Source organism: Drosophila subobscura, chromosome U (assembly GCF_008121235.1).
Source record: "Drosophila subobscura isolate 14011-0131.10 chromosome U, UCBerk_Dsub_1.0, whole genome shotgun sequence".
Lineage (NCBI taxonomy): Eukaryota > Metazoa > Arthropoda > Insecta > Diptera > Drosophilidae > Drosophila > Drosophila subobscura.
The window spans coordinates 20,246,516-20,258,446 of record NC_048534.1 but is presented as its reverse complement, the minus strand read 5'-3'; positions in this window follow the sequence as shown (position 1 = coordinate 20,258,446).

The window sequence follows — 11,931 nt, the reverse complement described above, 5'->3', positions numbered from 1 at the left end:
TCCAGCTCTGGTTGGAACACGTATGTATGCACTGGAGTTGTAAAAGAAAGATTTAGTACAAGAAATATAAAACAATCAAATACACTAATTGAGAATGTATTGAGAATAAAATCACGAGCACACTGCGTTCCCGCATTGCGTGTTTGTGTTTCATTTTTGCACTCTACGCACCGAGTAGCTGTAAAATCTGCGCCCAACCGCTGAATGTGTTTCGTTATTGCATTCTCCCACCTTTGGGAGAGGACCAATAACTGATTCACCACGCTCTCTCGGCTCCAGGAGAGACAAGCGCTAGAAAGGGATAGCGATAGAGGTACTGGCCCCCAAAAGAGATTTAACTGTAAATTAACTTTGGTTCAGCGTGTGGCTGCTTGTCGTAGAATAAACCTCACATCAATGGAAGCATTGGAAGCTCCTATTTTTGACAATTTCCTCTTTAATCAATTTCATAAAAAATAACCAATGCAACGGATATTTCCCTACTTTTTAAACATTCCTCAAAATATTCCCCATAAACATTTCACCATTTTCACATATCTTCTGTCTAATCAAAGCATATTTTCCCTTCATTATTTTTTAAGTCTAAATAATAAATTCTTGTACCTTGACTATTGATGAACTCATTACGTCCAGCTGCATTATTATCGCTGGCCACGAGTGAGCATCTGCTGGTGGGGGGAAAGTGCCACATAAAATCGAGCAACAAAAACAAAAAAATTGAAGAGAGTGGCAGGCCAGGCCTTTGGGCATTGAGGTTGAGGTTTTCCTTTGCTCCGCCCGAACCCAAGCTAAGAACCCGATAATATTGTCCCATGCCCATAGGCAATTGGCGTTCTTCCCAAGCGCATAAAACAAATAAAAAGAAACCAAAACGTACACACGAGTGTCTGCAGTTTTTTTATAGCCCTGATCTGTAGAGGAAGACATGAAATCGACTTGGATCAGAGCAAAGATTAGGCCTGACCCACAGACAGAGGAGTGAGGGATGTGCTGCTGCTGCTGAATGGAGACAATCATGAGAAATCTTCTAATGCCAAAAGGGTAAGAAGGTAAAAGTCAGATGTAAAATAAAAATAAGAGTCATTAAAGATTGACTACTGTCAGGTGGCGGCTGCGGCAGCGGCACATCTCTGTGGTTGGGTGGGCCCTAGACTACATTACGCTCTCTACCTCTCTCCCTCTCTGTTTTTTTATGATATTTTTCATAATTCCTAGTTACAAGGTAATTATGGCCTTTTGTTGCTGACTCTAATTACCCGAGAGCCCATTCCCACATGGCAACTCCAACTCCAAGTCGAAACCCTTTTGCTGAGCATTACCTATGGCTGAGTTTTAGTTGTAGCTGCTAGCCAAGCATTACATTACTTATTGTACCATCCGAAAAATATTCAACGCCATCTTAGCATCGCATCTGACAACGAAGCGTAACCAGGAACCCAAGAACCAAACCAAACCGAACCGAACCAAACCGATATGCATTCGTGACTAGAACCCCCCATTTTGGTACCCCTATCTTGGCAGACTTTTACCATGTGCTCCCTCCCTCTTTTAGTTGAGTTCAGCTCAGCATAGCACTAATTTTAATGACGTTACGCCGCTATAGGTTTTCTGCTCAAGATCCATAAAGAAATGCTCAGGTGTTCGCCTCCTCTGTACTTTTGCGGTCTTCGCTCCGACTTGGCACGAGAGCTCCATCTTCATTTTGGATCTCTATGTCTTTGCTCTGTGATTTACCCTTTTCCATTGTCTCGGTATTATCAACCCCCGCCCCAAAAACAACACACACACACGCACACACACACATGTGTATGTCGTTCTCCTATACACAATTCAAGAAGTCAAAGTCGGGGATGGGAGGCGCTGGCTCTGGCTCTGACTCTCTATCGCGATGTTGTCGCTTGCCGAAGCGTAACTGAAATATTAAAACAATTTTTTAACCATTTTCAGTTAGTTGTTTTGTTGTCGGCCATTTTGCCCTGGCGGTTTACGTTTTTGGTTTTTTTTTTGTAGCTTGGCGTCAGATTTTTGTACCTCCCTTTTTCTCTTTTTTAACTCTTTTTTTGCCAACCTGTTGGCCAAAAAGTTGCCGTCGAGAAATTTACGCAACGAAGCGTTGCCAATGAGTTTCCGCTTTTTGGAGGCATTGGGGCTTAGTCGTGGGCCTGTTGCCATCCAATGTTCGTAGTGCCCATGCAATGTCGGCAACAACAAAAACGAGGGGTGGAAGAATGGAGTTATAGGATTTATAGAAGCTGCGCGGGTGGAGCGAGAAGTTGCTATAATGGAGTGGAGATTTATGGCAAACTAGAGAACAAGCATTCATCCACCCATTTATCCATTTTCCACACCCTTCCAATGCAGCTTCCTTAAACAATTAAAATTGAGAGCCAACAGTGGCCTAACCTTTCCCTTATCAACTTTCTAATCGACCACAAAATGTTGACTGAATGATATTTCTCCCCCCCTGCCTGTGCCCCCGCTGTGTGGCCTAAACATTTGCTCGCATTTTACTCTTTATTTTCGAATCCAAACCCTTCGCCACAGTGGAGTATTTTTCTGCCTAATTTGGGTTGTTGTCTCCGCCCGAAATGAAACGAAACGCGTGTGAAAATTATGTCTATTATGCGGCCAGCAAACAGAGCTCAGTCCAGTCCATTGTTCATATCATTGGGAGAGAGAATATAAAGACAGGCAGCCAAATGATCATTTGCTTTCCCCCCTTGGGTTTTGGTTCAACTTTTTGGGTGTTTTTCCCAACTGTGTGCGCGCTGAGGGAGCTGCCTAATTGTTGTAATTTGCCTAGATATTATATTTATTGTATGCCAGATAATTATGATGATTATCTATGAAACGGAGTGTTTAAACTCGCTTCTGCTGTCCGGCCATGGGAACCAAAAAGAGCCAAAAAGGGTGCCACTCCCCGCACACACTTGCAACTCAATTATGAGAGAAGAAGCGACGACTTCTGCTGCCTGTTCCATCTTCCTCAGCTGCTCCTATGCAAGTTTCTGCATTATGAATGCACCTGACCATTCGTGCAATTTCAGCTGATAATTTGCATTATTTGTGCCTGCATACAGGTGGCTCAGAGATACTTTTGTATGTGCATCTACAACTATGGCTATGGCCACGGCTTTTGCCTTACTCATGGCTGATCTCACGCGCCAAGCGCTGGCTTTAATTACACTAGCCAGCAGGAGTGTTACTTGAGGAGTACAAATAATAAACGAACAAGTTCAAGGGAGAAAAGTAAGCAACAATAAACTTTTGTGGCAATGTTTACAATGGAAGTTTCAAATTTCAAGTGCTAAAATTTCAAATGGAAAGGAGAGCGGATTTCATTTTAAAATAATTGATTGGTGGGCGCCACAGATTGAAAACGTGTCTGGACATTAGGTTTATTACTTAATAATTATTATTGATTATTATTGTTATAATTATAATTATTAATGTGGCTCAAATGTATCTTGAATTTGTTTTAGATATATTTTGTAAACATATTTTACATATAAATTTTATGAAATTTTAGACATTTTCCTAACCAAATATTTTTTTTTTATAAATTTCATTTTGTTTTTTATTTTATTTGTTAAATTTTTATTAAACTTTCATTCAATTTGTATTTTATTTTGTATTCCTTTTTTATTTCCCTTATTTTGTAGCTTAGTGTTGCGCTTATTGCTGACTCCGCTTGCTGCTGTCCCATGTGCAGTGTCTGTGACCTTTTCGCGGCTGCACTCCAATTCAATTACAAGCAGAGAGAGACAGCGAAAGAGCCGGCAAAAGGGAGAGGCAGAGAGCGAGAGCGAGAGCCTGTGCAAAAGATAATTATCAGCGTGAGGCGCAGGTTTTGGGGATTGATATGTAAATTTTTCCACTTGCTTCATTTGTAATGCGTAAGTCATGGCACCACCAACAAAATGAAGCAGCAGAAGAGCTGGCAAAGTGCAACGGCAAGAAGAGATCAGCGAACCCTTTGGGTGTGACATGTGGCGACGCTTGGCTGCCTCACTAATTGGAGGCAGAGGCAGAGGCAGGTCAGGAGTGGAGAGCGTGGGAAAGGAGTGCGACAGGATAACGCGACAGGCAAAAGGAAATTTCAATGCCAGCACTTTTCAAGGAGCTGCTGTGGCTCCCCCCACTTGCGGGTTGGTTAAACATTTGATGTAATTTTACAGCTGCTGCTTGGCTTAATGCCCAAGACAACAGCCGCACCAAGCGTAACCGCAGAAGAGCAGAAAACTGCTGGCAGAAAAGTATCCGCAGAATGTATCTTTGGCCGGAGCGCGTGCGCGCTCAGTCAGCGTGATTAGGGTTTAGATGGAAAACAGATTCCAATTATTACACCTGTTCGGAGCTCGGTCACCGAGACAGCCCGAAGATTTGTTTCTTTTTGCTCATTATTATTATGCTTTTCTTTATGCATTTTCATGGAAGTTACTTGGAGCGTGCTTCCTGCTACGCAACTATCCATCAACTTGTGGTGGCCTATGGAGCTGGAGTCGGGGCTGTAGCTGGAGCTGGAGTGAAAACTCCCCTTAGATGGCCTGGCGATAGCGCAGCCATTCAGCTCGGACAGCATCGAAGCCTCATCAATGACTGGGGCCATCAGTTCATAAATATTTCTCGCTTCTTTCTCTCAGATAATCACAGGCTGCTGCTGCCCGTCGAAGCTTGTCCCAGTCGCCATTTAAGGTGTGATTCGGCTGCGACCACAGGAACACAGAGACCGGGACTGGCACTGGGACTGGCACTGGGACTGGCACTGGCACTGGAGAACCCTCTTTTGGAACATGAATCGACTGCAACCGGTAGCCCCCAGTCAGACCCCCTCCATCATAGCTGCTTCCACCATGCCGGGTCTGTGCTTTTGTAGAAATTGATTTCAGATTTTTATTGTTTTAGAGCGCTTCATATCTCACGTCATCTGCCGCCTGTCTGCCCGTCTGTCCAGCTGTAAGCAGACTCTTTTATTGATACAGCCATTCGCTGGTAATAGAGTTGTTATTGCGCTTTAATTGAAGTCATGTCCAAGGCGCCAGCTGCACTTCCCCTACACCAGGCAACACAGGTGCGCAGTACAGCTGCAGGCTCAGGCACAGCGTTTGGCAGAAGGATCAGGTTGGGGTTTGAGATAAATCTAGATGGAAGTACATACCTATATCAATATGAGTCGGGTGAAGTGATTGTGAAGAATATCTTCCTCAATTTTAAATTAAAGTACAGAAAATGTCAGCCTTGTAAACTTTTCTTTCTGACTATTTCTGATGGAAGCCTCTCGTTCCTTATTTTATTTTGTCTAGCAATTGAAAATATATTGTATGCTCATCTATAGAGTACATAAAAAGACTACTTTAGTTATGTTTGAGAGGCCAAACATAGGGTCTCAATAGGGTAGAAAATAGTTGAGCGATTAAGGTAACGATCAGTTCATTTGGATAAACTTTTTGGCCTCCCCAAATGTTAACAAATAAACTTAAAATTGAAAGCTATCCCGGGTTAAGTTAAGATTACTTGAAGCTTGATGTTTAAGGCAAAACTTGAGTAGATTTGTTGTCATCCTTTGCAATAAAATATCTACAATAATGGGTAGACAGCTTCCAAAACTTCCAGGTTTCCGGCAGCTCTTTTTCCCCCATTTCCCAACAACCAAACTTAACCCTGCCGCAACTCTCTTTTGCAGCTCCTCCACCAACTTTTCGTTTGTTGTCCAGTGTTCGTTCCTTCGCATTAGCCAGGAATGTGCTTTACATTTTGTGTTAACTGTACCAACAATGCGCTGCTCTGTGTCCGCTGTTGCTGTTGCTGCTGTTTCCACTGCTGCTGCTGCGTGTTTAACACATAATTCCTTCACAATTTTCCATTTAAAGCAGCGGAAAAATAATGTTTGCATTCTGCCATGCTGCATGGAGAGCCTCAACTCGGGAGCCATATTGCATGTGGGCCCGGGCTCCATCCAGAGATAAGCGTCTAAATTATTATCATACTTGCAGGGCGCTCTGCCCCGCTCTTTGCCTCACTCTGTGGCAACCTGTTGATGGGTTTCTGCCTTTTGCACTTTTTTGATTTTCTGCTCCGTTGACTTCTGATATGTTGCAGTTGGCTCTGAGCTGCAACTGAGCGCAACTGTACTTTGGTAGCCTGCAAGAGGTGGTGCAAGGCTTGCCACTAAATCGTGGAAAATTGTAACGACTTGCAGGCACTTTCGGCGACACCCCAAAAGAGAGAAAACACGTGCGGCTCTTCTTTTTGGGTTCTGTATTTTATTTTTTTGCTATCGTAGATCTGTCAGAGGGCAGCCGTCCGTAACCAGAAATTCATATATAAAACTGGCCGCCAAATGCTTTACACCGAATCGCTATGAGTTTGTTCTTCTTTTGGGTTCTCTCTGGTTTTCCGTTTTCAGTTTTCAGTTAGGTCGTAAAGTAATTGCTGGACTGGCACTAGAGCGCGACACATATCATTGCCCCGATGAAGCGGACTTGGACCTGGCCCATGGATCAACTGGAAGTACACAAAAAGTTGCCCTGTAATTATGATGAGGCCAATACAAGAGGCGAACCCCAAATGCAGCATTTTGTTGGTGTCCCTCTCCCTCTTCCCGCCGCTCCACTTCTTCTTGAGTAATTAAGAAATCCTCTTTTCGGTTCTGTTCTGTAATATTTTTGTCGTTCTTTTTTTGTTGTCCAACCATTTTGGGTTTTATGTCTGGCAAAAGTTTCACAGAACTCAGTTTGAGTTTTTTTGTCGCTGATGCGGCGTGTTTTGATGACTTCACTTGAAGGCAAATGGCCAGAGCAGTGCTCCCCGTACCGCACTCGCACTCGTGTGCGTTATTATTATTGTTGTTATTATTTCTAGTATTTCGGAATATAAAGTCGCCTTGGTTCTGGCGTTATGAAGGGTCCGCGGGGCTACTGTTGCTGCCTCAAAGTAGGTAGCTGACCAAAAGGCAGCAGGGCAAAGGGACAAAGGGTAGCTTTGGGGCTGGGAAGTTGATGGAGCTCGAAAGGAACTTGGAATCGTTTGTGGAAACATTACCTAAGCCACAATAAAAGCTTAAGTTGCTAAGGAGGATCTGCAGCCAATAAAGGGAAGTGGAATATAAGTTAATATTTATCAGACAAATGCCCATTTATTGGCTGTAAATTACCATTTCTTGGCCACCTAAAAGACTCTTTATATTTGGTATATTATCCCAACAAATTTGATTCAACAAAGTTGCGATTCATTTGTTTATTTACATGATTAGACTTAGGTTTATAATACTTAAATCCACTTGACCAAGAGCCATGGCGACAGGCGCCTACGGCTGATATTTATTTCGATGCTGCTCGTTGTCAAAGTTCTCAAGTTTTACATTCCTTGCTGATGCCCAATATAGAAAGTGCCATGTTAAGTTATGTTTTTGGCTTCTATTAGCACCATTCAAGCAATTATTTCACAATCTTACACACTCAAAGCCTTTAGGTCCAAGGTATCCCCAAGTCCACAGGCGACACCTGGCCCAAGCCCCACAATTTCTTGCTCCAAATGTCGAAGACTTCTGTTTCTGTTCTCTGTTCTCTGTGCTCTGTGCTCTGTGTGCCGTGTTGATCCAAAATTAAGCTTTAGGCCCTTTTTTGTCTGGGTTCTTGCTGGGCGGTCAATTGCTTTTGACCCGAACCCCCAGTGCTGCCCACTTGGCACATCCGTTAGTTAGGGTTTGTGTCTGCGCTGGAAATGATTTTCCTGCTTGAGGTTCGGTCTGGGGTTCGCTTTGGTGAAAGTTCATTAGACTGTTAATTGCAGAGAGAGAGGGAGATAGAGAACCATTTGCAGGATTTAATTTCGTTCAAAGCAATCCAATGCAGTCCAAACATATGGTGAAAGCAGACCCGAGACACTTACAGAGGAGCCAGCCCAAATGCAATTTGGCCAAATGTCTTGGCCAATGACTGCAACAAATAAAGACAGAAAGAAATCCACAAAATTGCACAATTAGCCGAAACAGCTCGACGTCGGCACCAGCTGACTCACTTCATAGAAAAATAAATAAATAAAATCATTGGAACTCTGATGTCAGTTCTGTCATATGCTGAAGCGACAGAAAAAAATACATTTCACAAGCGGAAATTTTGTTGAGAACTTCCGCAGGCCGACAGCGAGGGGTGCAGGGGCAGGGGCTCTAGTTTCTATGGGTTCAATCATTGAATTTGTTTTTGCGCCTCGTCATTTCCTTATCGAAAGGTGAAAAGAATAATGTCACCAGCAGCAGCAGCAGCAGCAGCAGCAGCAGCCCAGGGGCATAATTAATTATCCCTTCTTTTCGGCTACCGTTTCGATATAAATTCGAAGAACAGAACCGACGCGTCGGTTTGTCATGCAGGCGCACCACATTACACGTATGCATGTGTGTATATGTATGTGTATACATTTTGGTACATTTTTATACACATTCGAAATTGAGTTTCCGCGGTGCACCCCTATGAGAGAAACGAGCCCGACAGCCATAAACATTATCGCATGTTCTACACTTAGATCATCAGCTTCTGCGGGGGTTACAACTCAGGTATACCCATACACCCATAGTAGATACAGGTACATCGCAATAACAACAACAACAACAACGCATCGTCACGGTTCGATGACAATGTGAAAAAATAAAAGAGAAATAAAAAGAAATACACAAAAATAAAACTGAACTGAAACACATGAGCTGCGAATAGTTTTGACTTTTGTGCGGCATTCAACGAGCTGTTGTCTGGCCAAAATGATAGTTACGTTTGCTCATCATGTTAGCTGTCTGTCTGTCTGTATAATAGATATATTTCTATAAATATGTTTAGACTTTTTTTAGCTTTATTTTAGAACAATGAATGAACGCGACAGCCGCTCATGTGGCAGGCAATTTTGTGATGGGTTTTTGACTTGGGGAAATTAGATAAACTTTAATTTAATTTCAGGCAGCTAAAAAATCAATTAAATTTATTAATTTAATGCGTTTGTGTCAGTTACATTTGCTGCAACCTTAAGCGCACAAATAAATAAATAAATTCATATAATTTAATTTGAAAGATCAGCCTTTACTTTTCACATTCGAAAACGACTCTTAAATATCTGCTCCTGAATGCTCATTGAGTTTAATATTATCCCCTGTAATTTGTTCAACAACATTGTAAGCCTTTCACCTAACAAGCATTTTTTTAAACAATTTCTTTACCAATTTTATTCGTAAATGTACAATTTCCTTCAGCTTACTGCCACAAATAAAATTGTTTAAATGTGTTTTGGTTAATGCCTCATTAGTTTTAAGCAATCATTATTTCAACACTGTAATTTGAAACATTTTTATTGTAAACGTTTAAGTTTTTGGCTGAGCAGCGAAATTCAAACAATAAAGTTGCAAATTTATCGGCTACCGAATGAACTTTTTGTTGCTACAAAATTTGATGGCCAACGAAATACGCCCATAAATTTAAGCTGCACTTAATCGAACGCTTCTTCAAATTCTAAGAGAGAGAGAGAGAGAGCGGCGGATTGATCGGGAGCACATCATTAGATGGATAAATGTATTCTTTTTTTTGTGTGCCAACTTCCTTTATTATATTTTGCCAGAGCTTCCACCGCTACTCTCGTATTTAGGCTGCTGCTTAGCCAAATGGAAAGCCAGACCCGAACCGAAGCCAGCCCATCCTCAGCGTGCAGCTAGCAGCTTGCAGGCTTGTGGCAGTGGCAGCTGCAGTTTGTTGCTGCAACTAATTGCATTTGGCTGGCATCGCTGGCAACAGCTTCGTCTAACGGTTGCGGCTGCTTCCGTTAAGCAGCATGAAAAACGACAAATGGAAGTTTTTTTCTATCTCTCTCTCAATTTTTTTGTGTTTTTTGTATTTTGATACCCTTGCCGGTGGCATTATAATTCTGCACAAAAGTTTAAGGAAAGAACTCTGTAAATCAGATATGAAAGTTCCGTTTAAGAGAAAGGCAAGCGACGTGAAGAAGCAAGAGCTTAGAGAGCGTGCAAGTAAGAGAGGGAGCTTCCGGCAAAGGAAGGCGGATGCCCGAGGAAGCTGTGCCCTAACAGAGCTTTCACTGAGTGCCCAAAAACCTATTGGCAAGCGTATTCCGATCTTCGTTCATAGTCTCAGTTTTCATATTTATTCTCCTCGTTGCTTGTTTTGATTATTTCCAACGAAATCAAAGCATAGAACACCACGAGCCAAGAACTAACAGTAGCACTGAAAAACTTTCCACTCGAATGCAGTTGCGAAAACAATCTCCAGGCCGCCGACGGAAGCTGGAAACCATTAAAAGGTATCAATTCTGTGTAAGGAGAAACCTTTGCCATTATAATAATGTACTCCAATCGATTAAAGGCCTATTAGACTCGTGCCGGGACATCCGATTGGGGCAAGGAATGCGCCCAAAGGAAGCTAGTTCCGGCTGCCCATAATGATAAGGAGACCACAGAGCAGACCGCAGATCGGTTATGTTATAGAGAGGCTGCTAAGAAGATTGCTTTAAACGGTTTGGTAATGTTTCATACAAATTACAAAAATGATCGCAGAGCGGAAGTGTTGACCAGCGCTGGCACCTCTGCCGCGAAAATGTCAACGACAGCAGCCGACAGCAGCAGCAGCAGCAGGCAGCAGTTCTCCAGAAAAAAAACAAATCGGAAGAGACAAACCTACTAACTACCAGGGGACAGAACAGAACGGAGTAGGTAGCTTTTTTTCACACACAAGACAGGCACCAACTTTCAAGTGAGTCACAAATGAGCCAGCAGCTTGATGATCATTATGAGCAAAAGAGCGTGGCTGTCGGCTCTCTTCGACTGTGTAAGCGAGACGGCCGCAACTCAAAGAGAGAGCCAAGCTCAAGAGATCGCACTCTCTCTCTCTTTCTAGCTGTAGCTGGGGGAGCAGCTAACAGGTAATTACACCTGTGCTAATACGCTTCGCTGCGTGGCAGCAGCCAGAGCGAGACGACCAGAGTGTCGCGGCACATTTGGAGAGTCGCACGCTGGGCGGCGAGGTTACAAAAACCCCGTGTCGTCGTCGAGTGCTGGCAAGTCGCACAGTGGAACTCAAAGGCGAACGAGCTAAGCCGAAGCTAAACGCGGAATTTATACACTTAAATATATCTACATTGTATATGAGTGTATATGTAAATACATACACCCCAAAGTGCCCTGAAGAGAACTCTACAGAGTTGAGAGTTTGTCGGACTTCGACTGGGTACTGCTGACTGCTTTTTGTGTACGTTGCTTACCTGTCATGTTGGCCACGTTTGTGACGATCCGATCAGTGCACCGTCAGCCAGCGGCGCGCTCGGTTCGTACGAGCAGAGCGCGCACCCTCAACCAGACAGCGAGCGACCGAACCACCACACAAACAACGACTGGCAATCGGCAGAGATACCAAAAGAACAAAAACAAAAAGTGTTTGATAAACTGATAATGCAATAGAACCCAAAAAAAAAAGAAAGAATACTTGCAAATGAAACGTGGCGCATAGCTATTAATAATACCTAAAATACCCCAAAGACATATCAATACCAATACGAATGCGAAATAACTGGCAAAAATGCAAAGACAAAAAAAACCTAAAACTAAACCTAGCGGCAAAGTGTCAATAAAACTCTCGAATTCATTAACACAACTCACCAAAACGTTCTATTAGTAAGCACTTGCAAATTTCAACGAAAAGTGCCAGCTGTAAGGAAAATAAAATAAAAACTAAACTGAACTGAACTGGAGACAAAGCTCCCCATACACAGAAAGAGAGAGGGAGAGACATACGTTGCCCGTAAATATAATATATAGAGGGTGAGCGAGCGAGAGAGAGAGAAAGAGAGAGGCAGACGAGACGCGAGACTAGACACAAATTAGCGTGGCCAACAGTCAAAAGGTCTAATAGAAGCCATATACCCTCGTACACCTCGCCGAGACAG